Below are 16491 nucleotides of genomic sequence, written 5' to 3'. Positions count from 1 at the left end.
TAGAAGTACTTAAACCTAACTAACCTAAGGACATCACACAACACCCAGTCATCACGAGGCAGAGAAAATCCCTGACCCCGCCGGGAATCGAACCCGGAAAGCCTCGTCTGGTCGTGTGGTCGTGGCGACACTCTCGCTCCTTCCCTCTTTGGCTTTTTTTCACCGGTTGTCCAACTGTGGCGCTACAGCACCTAATTCGAAAAAAAAAAAAAAAAAAACAGGGAAGTGCGAGTAGGACTAATACTTTGGGGTTTCCATATTGCCCAGTGGCGATGCGCTGAGGTCACACTCTTTCCCCCTTTGGCTCCTTTTAGCCGCGCGGGATTAGCCGAGTGGCCTTAGGCGCTGCAGTCATGAACTGTGCGGCTGGTCCCGGCGGAGGTTCGAGTCCTCCCTCGGACATGGATGTGTGTCAACTTATGGACTGATGACCTTAGCAGTTAAGTCCCATAAGATCTCACACACATTTGGCCATTTTTCGCTCCTTTTTCCTGGTTGTCCAGCTATAGCGCTGCAGTGCTTAATTCGAAAAAAAAGAGAAAAAGGCCTGGACAAGTGCAAGAATGATGCGCGGTCTGCGGGTTCTGTACAAACTTAATCATGTTTGTAGATAATAGTAACAATAAAAATTCTGCACTGCAACATGGTCAGAAAAGCAACAGTCCTCCATGCAAGCGAAATCCTGAAGCTTAACGGAAAACTTGAAGAAACCGAAAAACACGAGAGAAAGATGATTAGAAAAATTATAAGAGCAAGATATATCCGAGACGGTTACAAGCTTCAAGCAATCAAAACAACAGGAAAGTTTGCAAACATCTAAACTGGTAACATTACGAAAAGGGGAATGGAACTCTTTGGTCATCTCAACAGACTACCAGCAAAGCAACTAGCAAAAGGGACAATAAACTATGTAACGTCACTTAGGAAATCACCACCTTGGCCGAATGAAAATCGAAAGGACCTCAAAAACGCAAACATAAGACTAGCCGACTTAAAGTGCAAAAATGTTAAGTTACATCTGAGCAACCAAAAGTCAGTACGGATCAAAAAATTAATCACCTTTGCTGTATAAAATTCTCAAGGACCTAAAAAAGCAAACATAAGACTAACCGACACGAAGTAGACAAATGTGAAGTTCCATATAGCAACTAAAAGAAAATAAGTACAGTACACACACACACACATACACACACACACACACACACACACACACAAGAGAGAGAGAGAGAGAGAAAGAGATACACGCGCACAATTTATTGTCACGTGGGATTAGTGTGTTTGTCCTTAGGACAATTTAGGTTAAGTAGTGTGTAAGCTTAGGGACTGATGACCTTAGCAGTTAAGTCCCATAAGATTTCACACACATTTGAACATTTTATTTATTTTATTTGTTGTGCAAAAGCCTGCGCCTCTTCTCTTGGTGAAGTAGCCACAGAGGGTCCGTCATGTAGTGGTGGAATACCGGTCGACTTTCGTCGGAATATCCGAGTAAGTTTCAAACGGAGACTGAATCTGGGTTTAGCAGTTCTAGTTTGTAGTGCCTTGCGTCGTTCTCATATGGCTTAATTTTTTTGCTGAGGTCCCTAGCTAGTCTATTTAAAACATTTTTACTGCTGTATCACACGTCCATTGCCAATTTCCATATTTAGTTCTTAGTTGTCTTTAACAGTTGAATCTGAGGAGGAAATTCAGGAGGGTAATTTGGGTGGCGGAAGCGATAGGATGTTTAGATTAGCCGCTGTGGTCGAAAGATCTGTAATACAAATCACAGCTCCGGCTCTTCAGCTGTCTGTATACGGGTGACACCAACAATCATATTTTCAATATGTCGCTTGCATAAGACCCAGTTAATATTCGTGTGTGGCTGAATTATCTCTCTGACCGGGGCTGTCTCTCCGACAGATACTAATAACGAAGTATGGTTATAAATTAAGGTGCAAAGATTATTGACGTTTACAATGGCTGGCACATTCCTATAGAGAGCGACGTCCAGAACGTCCCGTAAGAACGCAGTATTTGTGGGGTAGTAAGCTGGTCCGTTTGGCGAATAAATAGCTAGGTTTGATGTGTTATAGTAGGTAAACAATACACAGGGTGTTTCAAAAATGACCGGTATATTTGAAACGGCAATACAAACTAAACGAGCAGCGATAGAAATATACCGTTTGTTGCAATATGCTTGGGACAACAGTACATTTTCAGGCGGACAAACTTTCGAAATTACAGTAGCTACAATTTTCAACAACAGATGGCGCTGCGGTCTGGGAAACTGTGTAGTACGATATTTTCCACATATCCATCATGCGTAGCAATAATATGGCGTAGTCTCTGAATGAAATTACCCGAAACCTTTGACAACGTGTCTGGCGGAATGGCTTCACATGCAGATGAGATGTACTGCTTCAGCTGTTCAATTGTTTCTGGATTCTGGCGGTACACCTGGTCTTTCTAGTGTCCCCACAGAAAGAAGTCACAGGGGTTCATGTCTGGCGAATAGGGAGGCCAATCCACGGCGCCTCCTGTATGTTTCGGGTAGCCCAAAGCAATCACACGATCATCGAAATATTCATTCAGGAAATTAAAGACGTCGGCCGTGCGATGTGGCCGGGCACCATCTTGCATAAACCACGAGGTGTTCGCAGTGTCGTCTAAGGCAGTTTGTACCGCCACAAATTCACGAAGAATGTCCAGATAGCGTGATGCAGTAATCGTTTCGGATCTGAAAAATGGGCCAATGATTCCTTTGGAAGAAATGGCGGCCCAGACCAGTACTTTTTGAGGATGCAGGGACGATGGGACTGCAACATGGGGCTTTTCGGTTCCCCATATGCGCCAGTTCTGTTTATTGACGAAGCCGTCCAGGTAAAAATAAGCTTCGTCAGTAAACCAAATGCTGCCCACATGCATATCGCCGTCATCAATCCTGTGCACTATATCGTTAGCGAATGTCTCTCGTGCAGCAATGGTAGCGGCGCTGAGGGGTTGCCGCGTTTGAATTTTGTACGGATAGAGGTGTAAACTCTGGCGCATGAGACGATGCGTGGACGTTGGCGTCATTTGGACCGCAGCTGCAACACGGCGAACGGAAACCCGAGGCCGCTGTCGGATTACGTGCTGCACTAGCTGCGCGTTGCCCTCTGTGGTTGCCGTACGCTGTCGCCCTACCTTTCCAGCACATTCATCCGTCACGTTCCCAGTCCGTTGAAATTTTTCAAACAGATCCTTTATTGTATCGCTTTTCGGTCCTTTGGTTACATTAAACCTCCGTTGAAAACTTCGTCTTGTTGCAACAACACTGTGTTCTAGGCGGTGGAATTCCAACACCAGAAAAATCCTCTGTTCTAAGGAATAAACCATGTTGTCTACAGCACACTTGCACGTTGTGAACAGCACACGCTTACAGCAGAAAGACGACGTGCAGAATGGCGCACCCACAGACTGCGTTGTCTTCTATATCTTTCACATCACTTGCAGCGCCATCTGTTGTTGAAAATTGTAACTACTGTAATTTCGAAAGTTTGTCCGCCTGAAAATGTACTGTTGTCCCAAGCATATTGCAACAAACGGTGTATTTCTATCGCCTCTCGTTTAGTTTTTATTGCCGTTTCAAATATACCGGTCATTTTTGAAACACCCTGTATTTCCGTTACGGTGTGTGGTCCTTGAGTACCACATATAATTTTTAGAATTCAAGTCACACGCTACTATTACCGGTTGAGTCGGACCACTCAAGACATTATTGAGATCAACTTGCTGATGTATTCTTTGGGGTGTAAGACAGTGTCGCCAGATTCGTCGGAGCTGTCCGTCATTGCGATAGCATTTAATTCGTGGTATCTTGAAAGTTAATGAAGATGAGTTTCACTGAGTAAGATTATGTCAAGCAAAAGATTACATCCAGCAAAATTTCAATAATGAAAAATTTTAGTTCAGGAACTTTGTTTCTTATGTCGTTAGCGTTCCAGGAAATGATTTTAAAGTTTTCTACTGCTACAGTGATCGGCATTTAGCGATTATTGGTTGGTAGATGTAATAAATTTTCTGATATTGACGTTTTTTGTGGTGAGTTGATTGTAGCAATTAGACTTATACAGTGTCAGTTTAATAGATCTTTCATTCTGGGGTGTCCTAAAATTTGTTAAAGATTTAGTACATTAGGTATGATACCTTGATAATCTTTTAGGGAGGCGGTGGAGGATAAAACAGTTCCGGAAAAAGCAAAAAAGCAAGTTAGGGTGTAAAAGTTGCTGGTTAGCTGATCGTTACGGGGGAGTGCCCTTCTTTACGACTGCATATGAGGCACTCTTTCTGGAGAAGGGAGGCGTAATGCGGTTGGACAACCGGGGAGGGTGTGTCCCGTTTGGCATTGGCGACTGTTGTGGCAGCAGGGCTGGTCCCGACTACGCCATTGTGTTTACTTGCTGGTGCTGGCGTGAGCGTAGTTGCTGGTAAACAAGGCAACCTTTGTAAGACGCGTGTTGGCTTCCATCGCAGATAACACAAGAGGTTGGAGCTTTCCTGGAACTTTTTACTGTGTGAAACGCACTTCAAGCAACGTGGTTCCCTTTGCAATGTATTGATGAATGATTAAATCTTTGATACCTGTGGCAAAGTTTTTGACCACATGTTCTGTAATTCTCTACAGTTACACCCGATATACGACATAACTTCTGCAGAGAGTAAATGTCTGGATCTTCAGCAGTACTAAGCTCAATGGATATGGTCGATTGTCATACAACGAATGCATTTGTACTACAGATCTGATATCCATGGTTAGTTAATTCAACAGCAATCTCCTCCTCAGGTGCTGTGATCGGCAGCCCTCTAATGACTACTTTTAGTGCTTTATTAGTCTGATCAGATTCTTAACAGTGAAATTCGATGTGATTCTCTTTCAAGAAACTAACAAGCTGCCTTTAATCTTCAAGGGTCTCAGTCGCAATGCTTACAGCATCAAGTCGTGATGTACTAAAATACAGTTGAGAAAGGGTCCTCTCTAGGTCCTTAGCTACGACTTCCCACCTTTTAGTTCCATGTATAAAGACGGGAGAGATTCCTTTTTTACTTTCACTGGCTTTAGAGACGTGCCCATACAGCCATCTCAGAATTGGAATTTCAGTAATGATGATAAGAACTTGAGGACAACACAACACCCAGTCCCCAAGAAAAGTTTCGACCCGACCGAAAATCGAAACACAGGCCCTTTTCGTACGTAATCCGTGGCGCTGACGGCTCAGCTAACGAGGTGGACAATTGTGTCTGTGGTTGTGGAAGGTTGTAACTCCGTCCGAACAGGCCTTGGAAGTCCCAACGGTACCGACTGGCCACCGTGTCATCCTAAGCCCACTGGCGTCACTAGATGCCGATATGGACGGGCCTGTGGTCAGCACACCGCTCTCCCGGCCGTAGGTCAGTTTTACGAGACCAGAGGCACTACTTCTCAGTCAAGTAGCTCCTTAGTTTGCCTCACATGGGCTGAGTGCAGCCCGCTTGCCAATAGCGCTCGGCAGACCAGGTGGTCACCCATCCAAGTGCTAGCCCTGCCCGACAGCGCTTAACTTCGGCGATCTGACGGGAACCGGTGTTACCACTGCGGCAAGGCCGTTCGCTGTGGAGGGTTATGATTGACAGGAAATTCGCTTTCACTGGGCTAAGAATTTGCAATAAATGCAAAGCTATTTTAAACTGGCAATCTATACTGTACACCTTGATGCCACTGTTTGTTACATACTCATCGAATGGATAGCTGTTGTCTTCTGTGGTTGATGGGGTGGTTGCTGGACCAGTAGGAAGCTGACGGCATGTCCACATGGGCGACTGTTGCCGTCCTCCCAGTAACAGAGGCTGAAAGTACTGCTGTTGACATTGGACGCTGTTCAGGTCTTGAAAAAGATGGAGCTGGTGTGCAGTTCGTTGTTCTTTATCGTGTGGTTGCTCCGGAAACGTGTATTGGGGTGGATGGTTTTGATATTGCTAGCCGTGGTCATGGAGTGCGTGACGATGAGTAATAAATTTCGGAAAGTCCCGCGGATTATTTCAGATAAGCGTGAACACCGAAAGTTCCTGAAGAGGATCCTATCGAAGGGGCGGAACGTCGATCGTGTGAAGAACCATGACACGTCCTAACAACCTAGAAGGTTCTACATTCAATGTCAACGGCCACGATCGCCTGCAGACATATTTTTAATTAGTGTTACAGGTAATTAGTCTGCAAGGAGGACATAAAAAAGAGACTAGCACTGGCAAAATGTCTGCTGATATCTACATCTACATCTACATGGATACTCCTGAAGCCACCGTAGGGCGCGTGGCGGAGCATAAATCTACCAGTATGAGTCAATATCAAACACTGGTCTTAATTTTAGGAACAAAAATGCTGAGAATGTGCATTTTGAGCACAGCATTGTACGGTAGTGACACATGGACTGTGGGAAAAGAAGAGATTCGAAGCGTTTGAGATGCGGTGCTGCAGAAGAATGATGAAATTAGGTGGACTAATAATATAAAGAATGAGGAGGTTCTCCGCAGAATTGGCGAGGAGAGGAACGTGAGGAAAACACTGACAACAAGAAGGGAGAGGATGACAGGACTTCTGTTAAGACATAAGACAATAACTTCCATGGTACTAGGGAGAGCTGTAGAGGACAAAACCTGTAGCGGAAAACAGAGATTGGAATAAATCCAGAAAGTTACTGAGCACGTAGGTTGGAATTGCTGATCTGAAATGAAAAGATTGGTACAAGAAAGCAATTCGTGGCGGCCGCAACAAACCAATCAGAAGACTGACGTCTCAGAAAAATAGGTTACTTTACAGTTTAAAGAGTGGATTCCTTTTTGTCGAGAGTCTAACCTTAAAGAACATAGAGGTGATTTTCAACTATTGTTGATTTGTCGGTCCTGCATCGTCGCTACACCTAATACAGTTTGTGGCTTGCATTTTCTTCAAACACCCGTCTGGATTACGCAGAAATCCTCACCAATATACCGACATCATAGGCAATTACCCTGTCCACACCATTACCCTAAACCAACGGTTCCCTTGGCGACTCAGTCAAAAAATGGTTCAAATGGCTCTGAGCACTATGGGACTCAACTGCTGTGGTCATCAGTCCCCTAGAACTTAGAACTACTTAAACCTAACTAACCTAAGGACAGCACACAACACCCAGCCATCACGAGGCAGAGAAAAATCCCTGACCCCGCCGGGAATCGAACCCGGGAACCCGGGAGTGGGAAGCGAGAACGCTACCGCACGACCACGAGATGCGGGCGTGACTCAGTCGTCATGTCACAGTAGGTTATGGAAATCACCTGAGATGTCGTTACGCACATTTGCTTTTTACGCTGTCTGCTATTTGGAGAGTCGGATTGATGGAGTCTTCGATCGATGTACCCTTCAGGAAGCCCAACCGACAAGTGTTGAGGCCACAGGGCTCTTTGAACTCTTCAAGACTCTTCTCAGTAGCTGCAGCTACAAGTTGCTCCCGTGTGATAGTAAATTGTCTTCGATAACAACAAACAGTTAATTTTGCAGGTGATGGGACATAATCCAGCAAAGTGTTGTGTGTACTTGAGGAGAGGACGGCCAATTTTCGAACGAAATGTTGCTATCCAGCCTCCGATATCTATTATTAGTCTTACGTAATATTTACTGTTCGAATCGTCTCCAATATGGAGAACCTATGTCTTCTGAACAATTAAAGGTACAGAAAGGAGCATCTGACGAGGATTAATTATCGCATCTTTTTGTTAACAAATCATTGTCCTCAGCATTCCTAAAACGTCTTGTCCCTTAAGCATCTATATTCCTTCCCTGGAGAACAGAATAATACAAAACTAGAAAAAGTTATTGGAATTACGGTATTTTCTGTTAGTGCCCGAGCAGCTGCTTTATTCTGCCGTCACAGTACAGTACGGCTCTGCATATGCTGTCCTCATAGCGAGGTAAACCTTTCCCTTGACCTGATTATATATTACGGTCTAGTGTTTTTTTGTTTTTTGTTTTTTAATTCAGACACTATTGCGTGTACACCCACGACGCAAGCCGAAGTCGCTCGACCCAGAAGTAACAGTTTCCAGTGCAGACGTGGTACCGCTAAGTTCCTGATAGGCTAATGGTTTTCCAATGACATGCTTTAAATTCAAAATATGTGGACAGTTTCTCGCGGAAGAGGGGTTTATTATCCTGCGTAAAGGGTCACCACAGCCGTCTATGCGATATACTCGTACATGCAAACCATACATTTCATTACATGTCAAAGGGAGGCAAATAAAAACTACTTGTGCCAAGGAAGATAGTGCATAGCCACCAAACCTCATGTTATAAACATGCAACTGACGTTGATTAGAAAACTCATTGCTAATTTCATCTTCTTCTTTCGTTGCGGCTGTTGTAGGTGTCCGTAGGACCCCTTCATGGAGTGTTCTATTTCCAGAAGCTCTCCGTAGTTTCTCCTCTTCTCTCCCACCCTTCTTCCGGGATCTTCAGTATCCTCTTCCCTTGTTTGTCTAATGGGGACTGTCATTTTCCTGTATCCTTCTATGTCTTTGACCACTGGGATATTGATCGATCTCTACTTACTTCTTCAATTTTCCTTTCCCTCCAACTTCGTCCCCAATGCCGACTAGTATTTCCTGATCTTTATTGATCCATCATGGACTTTAGGACAACGGCTGACATGTATTTCTTGATACAATAATTTACCAACAGCCGTATGTATTGTAGAAATTTATTTTATGAACTTCTTATATGTAACCAGTTTTGGCGTTACATTGGTGCATCTTCAGGCCCCTGTACAATGAGTAGAACAAATGCACTATTATAAAAATATGGAAGATACATTAACAATTGACCGATATCTATGTTAACTGTGTAAGTGGCTCAAAAGGACGTATTGTATATCATTAAAACTATATCTAACGATAGGGCAAATATGCTTCTGCCTATGTCATTCTGTTGTTAATAGTTTTCACTGTTTTACTGGTATATAGCATAGTAGATGAACGTATGTATACGCTATTATTCATAAATCCGTACCACACAGTTGTAATAGGCGATGTATCACAACAATCAAATGTACTGCGTACAATCATATGCCCAGTGGAAGAAATTTTTTTAAAATAATCAACTAATATAAATGAATAATAAAATAAATTGAAATACAATAAAATGTGAGAGCTTCCGCAACGGGCAACAACGGGTCAGAGTTAGTCGGTAGTAATACCATTGGAATACTGAATATTTATCGGAAAGGCTAAAGACACGCTGTCCGTATTCAAAGTGAGGTAGCGTGAATCTTACAGGTCGAGGCAGCTCAAATAACGTACCTTACTAACAGTTACCTATCACAACCTGACAAGCTGAGCGCATAATTCCTACTGACAAGCCGTCAACTGCAATCTGTCGTCTCCATTGTCGGATGATCTCAGAGTCCTGCAGTAGTATAGAACTTACAACTGGACAAAAACACAACACTGTACCATGCCTAACACGATGTAGGAAAACAGTTGGCATTCAAAACAGCTTTCAGTCGTCTCGGAATGGATAAATACAGGTCCAATATGTTTTTTAAGGGAATTTTATACCACTCTGCAAGCAAAGTAATTGCAAGGTCAGGTAAAGGTGATGGAAGTGAATAGTGATCTCCAAAGTGGACCACAAAAACTCAGTAATATTGAGATTTGATGACTGGAGGGCAGGGGAGATGCGAAAATTCACCCCCGTGTTTCCCAGTCGTTGAAGACGTGCTTTGTAAAAAGGGGCTCTATCGTCTGGGAACACAACATCACCATTGAGGAACACACGCTGTACCCTAGCATGGACATCATCAGCGAAAGTGGTCACATAATCCGTGGCACTAATGCTCATGGAATACCACGACATCATTACCCAAATCATTGTAGAACCCCCGCCATGTTTCACTCTTAGCACGTAAACTCCACCAAAAGTTGTATACGTTGTGAAACAATCAGACCTGAGGAATTTCTTCCACTGCTCCACAGTCCACGTTTTGCAGATGCGGCACCACGTTTTCCTCTTACTGGCATTTGCACCACCGATGTATGGTTTAGAAATTCCAGATCGTCCTGCAATTCTCCATTTGTGTTGGCTTGATGCTGACAGGGTTCGTACGTGTGATAGTCTGTAGTGACCTTTGCAGCTGTCGTCCTCTTATTTTTTTGTGACAGTCCTCTTCAAAACAGTCTGTCCCTATCACTCAACAAGCAGTATGAAATTTTCACTCTCCAGCGGAGTGTGCGCTGATTTGGAACTTCCTTTCAGATTAAAACTGTGTGCCGGACCGAGACTCGAGCTCGAACTCGACAGGTCGTGTGTGATCCTAGGGTAGGTCAGATGGTAGAGCACTTGCCCGCGAAAGGCAAAGGTACCGAAGTAAGAGTGACTTCAGGTGTGCCGCAGAGGAGTGTCGTAGGACCGTTGCTATTCACAATATACATAAATGACCTTGTGGATGACATCGGAAGTTCACTGAGGCTATTTGTGGATGATGCTGTGGTATATCGAGAGGTTGTAACAATGGAAAATTGTACTGAAATGCAGGAGGATCTGCAGCAAATTGACGCATGGTGCAGGGAATGGCAATTGAATCTCAATGTAGACAAGTGTAATGTGATGCGAATGCATAGAAAGATAGATCCCTTATCATTTAGCAACAAAATAGCAGGTCAGCAACTGGAAGCAGTTAATTCCATAAATTATCTGGGAATACGCATTAGGAGTGATTTACAATGGAATGATCATACGTATAAAGTTGATCGTTGGTAAAGCAAATGCCAGACTGAGATTCATTGGAAGAATCCTAAGGAAATGCAATCCGAAAACAAAGGAAGTATGTTACAGTACGCTTATTCGCCCACTGCTTGTATACTGCTCAGCAGTATGGGATCCGTACTAGATAGGGTTGATAAAAGAGATAGAGAAGATCCAACGGAGAGCAGCGCGCTTCGTTACAGGATCATTTAGTAATCGCGAAAGCGTTACGGAGATGATAGATAAACAGCATTGGAAGACTCTGCAGGAGAGACGCTCAGTAGCTCGGTACGGGCTTTTGTTGAAGTTTCGAGAACATACCTTTACCGAAGAGTCAAGCAATATATTGCTCCCTCCTACGTATATCTCGCGAAGAGACCATGAGGATAAAATCAGAGAGATTAGAGCCCACACAGAAGCATACCGACAGTCCTTCTTTCCACGATCAATACGAGACTGGAACAGAAGGAGATCCGATAGAGGTACTCAAGGTACCCTCCGCCACACACCGTCAGGTGGCTTGCGGAGTATGGATGTAGATGTAGATGTACCGAGTCCGAGTCTCCATCCGGCGCACAGTATTATCTGCCATGAAGTTTCATATCAGCGCACACTCCGCTGAAGAGTGAAAATCTCATTCTGGAAACATCCCCCAGGCTATGACTGAGCCATGTCTCCGCAATATCCTTTCTTTCAGGAGTGATAGTTCTGCAAGGTTCGCTGGAGAGCGTCTGTAAAGTTTGGAAGGTAGGAGTCGAGGTACTGGCAGAAGTAAAGCTGTGAGAACGAGGCGTGAGTCGTGCTTGGGTAGGTCAGATGGTAGAGCACTTGCCCACGGAAGGCAAAGGTCCCGAGTTCGAGTCTCGGTCCGGAGTTTTAATCTGCCATGTGGTTTCACTCAACAAACACTTCGCTGCAGTCACCATCATCGGAAATCTGAAAACCTAGATAACTGGAAGTACAAACTAAGTCCATTGTTTCTCCTCCTGTCTATCATGACGCGACGGGTTTTGTTGCCATAATTTTCATTTTCTTTGCGTTCAGTATTTGACCAGCCTTCACACTTTCTTTTTTTTATCTTCAGCGAAAGAATCTTGAAGTCTTCTGCACTTTCTGCCATCACTAGGATATCATCAGAAAATCTAAGGTTATTTATTGCTACTGTCAGATTAAACGTGAGATTTAGGTTATTGATAGCAGAATGATAATGTTTTACAGTATTTTATGTCTGGGGGAGAATCATGAGCAGATGATATGTAAAAACAGTAAGAGAATCTCCTTGGATCTATGGCGTTATTTATTTCTCTACCATTTCTCGAGTTATTTAGAATATGCTATCCAAGACAAATAATTCGAGACGGAAGACTTTCCCACTGTTGCGGGCAACAGGATTATCGCGCAGCGTTTTGTTCACGACACGAAACTTGTAGAAAGCTAATTGCAATTCATGAAGCAGGTATTTGATTTTGCTGCACCAGAAATTAACGGTCTAAACTCCTGCGTACGCGCGGATTCATTTCCGAAAACAAACAGCTGGAGAATGGCTGTGGCTTTAATAAACTTATATAAATACCGGAGCGAAACGGACCTTAAGAGAACAAACAGTTCTGAATAAAATTATTTTAATTATTTTTTTAGAGTCGTTTCGAGCATAGCGGAACGTTACTCCTATCCTCGTTTGATGTCCTTGTCTGTAGGTACGAATATTATAATTATATTTGTCTGCAAAACGCTGCCACGGGAGGGCAGCGGCGGGGGTTGTTTTGCGGCGGTGCGGGCAGGGGAGGCAGCGACGCCGGCGGCCGCCCGCGGAACAGCCGGCCCTTTTGAAGAATGAAATCTCTGCCAGGCCGCTCCGATGTCTGTGCAAACTTGGTCCTTTGTGACGGTACGCCGGCTCCTTTGACTGAAACTAACTCGCGCCCTGTTTATTCTCCATAGCGATTAAATGGATTCCACAAAGAATATTTACTCGCGGCTCGCAATATAAACGCCAGGCGACGCGGCTAAGGTAACGAGTGTAATTCAGAGGAGCGTGGACAGAGATTCTTCCGGCAAGAAGGTTATTTTTCGACTCTTGTGACGGAAACGGTTTACGAACGAACAAGCCGGACGCTGCAGACGCGGCCAAGTTGTGTAAATACTGTACTTCTCTCCCGTTTAACGGTAACGCAGTGTTTCTGTCGGTAAAATATTCGTCGCTCTGACTTTCTGGCATTTACCTTGGTGGATACAGGCACTAGTGCGTTTCACCAAGTAAGGAGAGTTATTCTTCATGCCTTGATGGTGTCGCTACGACTCACACCTGGATGTGGTGGGAAGTGTAGCGTTTTGTTGACAATGATTAAAGAGCCATAACAGCATTCAACCGGTAATGATGCTAGGAAACTGCTAAAAGCTGGCGACGTTGGCCAGACAGGAATTTAAATCTTGCTCCCATTAAATATGATTTTACTGGGATGATCGATGGTCCATATCATTAAATTACTATGATTTTCGGCCTAAATTTAATGTCTTTCTCTTATTCTTTTTCAGGATAGTTTCACAATACAACCTATGTCTATTACACTGCGGAAAAGCACTCTGAAGAACTGTTGGTAAAAGAAAGAAGAGACTAGGGGATATAAATCTACAAAAAAAATCAGTAAATTAGGTAATACAAAACCAATAATGGGGAAAGAAGTAAAAGAGATGCTGGAAAGGCTTGTGGACTGGGAGGAGTTATTACGAAATTGAGGAAATATGGGTCCCCTCAAACGGTAAACTAATATGTAAATTGTTGAGGTTGTGGGGAGAGGTCATACCAAGAGAGCAGTGTGTATCACAGGAACCTGCTATCTACAAGAAAGGAAACAAAAAGGGCCGGCCGCGGTGGTCTAGCGGTTCAGGCGCTCAGTCCGGAACCGCGCGACTGCTACGGTCGCAGGTTCGAATCCTGCCTCGGGCATGGATGTGTGTGATGTCCTTAGGTTAGTTAGGTTTAAGTAGTTCTAAGTTCTAGGGGACTGATGACCACAGTAGTTAAGTGCCATAGTGCTCAGAGCCATTTGAACCATTTTTGAAACAAAAAGGACTCAAGCAATTGTAGGGGGATTAGCACTGTGTCATCCATTAGCAGGTGTTTGAGCGCAGGACCGGAAAACAGTTTAGGGAATCAGATTGGGGGAAGGATGCGAGACTACCTGGTAGTTTTTATGGGAGGATGATTTTGTGTGGATGATGTTTTTAGCCTTAGACATATAAGTAAGAAAAGGTATTCTAAGGGTCAGATTTAGAGAAAACGTGTGATTCTGAACCGATCAACGAACTATGGGCAGCAATGGAATATAGATCTATAGGAATAGAAGCGCAGTAAATATTCCTAATTCGGAGAATATACCGACAATCCTACGCAGCTGTTTAAGTATGGAGAAAGTGGAGTGAGCCATTCCAAATATCCAAAAGATTTAAACAAGGCTGCAATATGTCACCGATCCTGTTTAAATGTAGGGATGGTCAGAAACATAGTCTGAAAAGCTTGTAAGAGCGTTGCTGGGTAGCTTGTGCTTAGAAATAATTAGTAAGAACAAAATATTAACTTTTCGCAGTTTCCGAGTTCATAAGGACTGAATTTACCCAGTCAGGCAGTTGCGAGCACAAATTCAAGTCATCAGCAGGAGACGGTACTGCCAAACGTGTTCTTCGTTTGCTTTCCTAAAACCGAAAAAGAGAGAGATATAAAAATTGTACGTGTGGCAGTAGTAAGGAACGAACCCGAGCCAAAGGCTGGGCCGCCTCGTGCACTATCATTTACACTATGAGAACAACTGACACTAATTGTACCTTGAATTTGCACGCTCAACTGCCTGATTGGTTATCTTCAATGCTAATTACCTCGGAAAAGGCGCAACGTATAGAATTTTTTTCTTAACAATTATTTCTCACAACAATCTACCCTGCAACACTCTTACAAGGATTTGAGACTGTTCCTCATCACCTCTGTATGCGTGCAGAATGTATTGAAACAGTAGAATCCATCATTAGGAGGTATGGGAACTCAATTCCAGCAAGGCACTATCTACTCATTATTATTTGCCGATGATCAATTATTGATAGCGTGAAGTAGGGAGGACGTAAATTTTATGATAAAGAAGTTAATAGTGTCACTTGAAATATGTGAGCTTAGAATAATTGTGAGCAAAACAGCATATCTAACAGTGGGAGGAAATGGAGGGCATATAATATTGACGCAAGGAACTGCTAATACAATTTAAATACTTAGAATCAGTTATCCACATATCGGAAGCCGTGAAGCAGATGTGGAAGGCAATGTACAGGAGGCATGAGAAGCAGATGCTAAATGGAAATCTGTGGACCAGGTCAATACTAAAAGAAACGAAGAAAAGGATTTTGCAAACTGTCTCGGTATGTCGATTTTTTCAGAGATGATTACGGGACTCAACTGTTTGCTACAGGATTTCAAATCAAATTTCCAAAATTTTATTTTATTTGGCTACCAGTTTCGGCGATTTATTACGCCATCTTCAGTCTCCTGACCGACATGTAGGAATATGCCAACTTCGCTTCCGGTCAAAATAATGGCCAGCATTGAAATATTGGTATTTGTAGATTTCTGCTTGATACAGCGACTACTTCAACCGTGTCGTCAGATGATCAAGCAGAAATCTACAGATACCAGTCTTTGCATGCCGCGCATAGTGGCCGCGCGGCTGAACGCGCCATGTCACGGATTGCGCTGCCTCTCCCGCCGGAGGTTTGAGTCCTCCCTCGGGCATGGGTGTGTGTGTTGTTCTTAGCATAAGTTAGTTTAAGTAGCGTGTAAGTCTAGGGAACGATGACCTCAGCAGTCTGGTCCCTTAGGAATTCACACACTCTTAGAATGCTGACCTCTGTTTTGACCGGAACCGAGGTCCAAATTTTCCTACAAGTTGGTCAGGGCTCGAAGATGCCTTAGCAAATCACCGAAGCTAGTAGCCAAATGAAATAACAGTTGGGAAATTAGACGGCTAAAAGGTGTTTGATTTGACATTCTGCAAACTGTAGTTGGCAGTATACTGACAATTGGTGCAGAAAGGACTCTGGGAGGGCGACAGCCAAATAGAGTACAGGCGTTGGAGAGGGCTAGAAAAGAGACGACAGGAAATAAGAAAAGATAATGAATATGGAAAGCCAGTCGTCGTGGAACGTAAGAAAAGAGCTCTTCAGTGGTGTGGCTATGTAGGTTCTACGGCGAGTGGAATAAGGACAGTGGCTAAAAGCAATCCAGAAATGGTCGCCGCCGTGGAAGAGCAAGCGTAGACTAGGGAAAAAAAATCGTGGCGGTTGTTTCTAATTCCGAAAGGCGCCATATTTTGCGATGGGAAGTATTTGCCTTGATGTTATTCAACGGTTCTAATACGAATATTTTGAAATGGGGCTGTAACTGCAGTTTCATCAATTATACACTCCTGGAAATTGAAATAAGAACACCGTGAATTGATTGTCCCAGGAGGGGGAAACTTCCTGGGGTCAGATACATCACATGATCACACTGACAGAACCACAGGCACATAGACACAGGCAACAGAGCATGCACAATGTCGGCACTAGTACAGTGTATATCCACCTTTCGCAGCAATGCAGGCTGCTATTCTCCCATGGAGACGATCGTACAGATGCTGGATGTAGTCCTGTGGAACGGCTTGCCATGCCATTTCCACCTGGCGCCTCAGTTGGACCAG

General features: G+C 43.8%; 1 protein-coding gene and 1 pseudogene across 1 annotated transcript in view; one reads left to right on the top strand and one right to left on the bottom strand.

The window, feature by feature from the left end:
- LOC126088408 (uncharacterized) overlaps positions 1-16491 on the top strand; it is a 1096577-nt gene that overhangs the window by 207660 nt on the left and 872426 nt on the right. The gene's annotated exons all lie outside the window — the stretch shown is intronic.
- Positions 5492-5609, bottom strand: LOC126089885 (5S ribosomal RNA; annotated as a pseudogene).

Source organism: Schistocerca cancellata, chromosome 6 (genome assembly GCF_023864275.1).
Source record: "Schistocerca cancellata isolate TAMUIC-IGC-003103 chromosome 6, iqSchCanc2.1, whole genome shotgun sequence".
Taxonomy (NCBI): Eukaryota; Metazoa; Arthropoda; class Insecta; order Orthoptera; family Acrididae; genus Schistocerca; species Schistocerca cancellata.
Note: the sequence above shows the minus strand (reverse complement) of the source record. Positions and strands in the feature narration are given on the sequence as shown.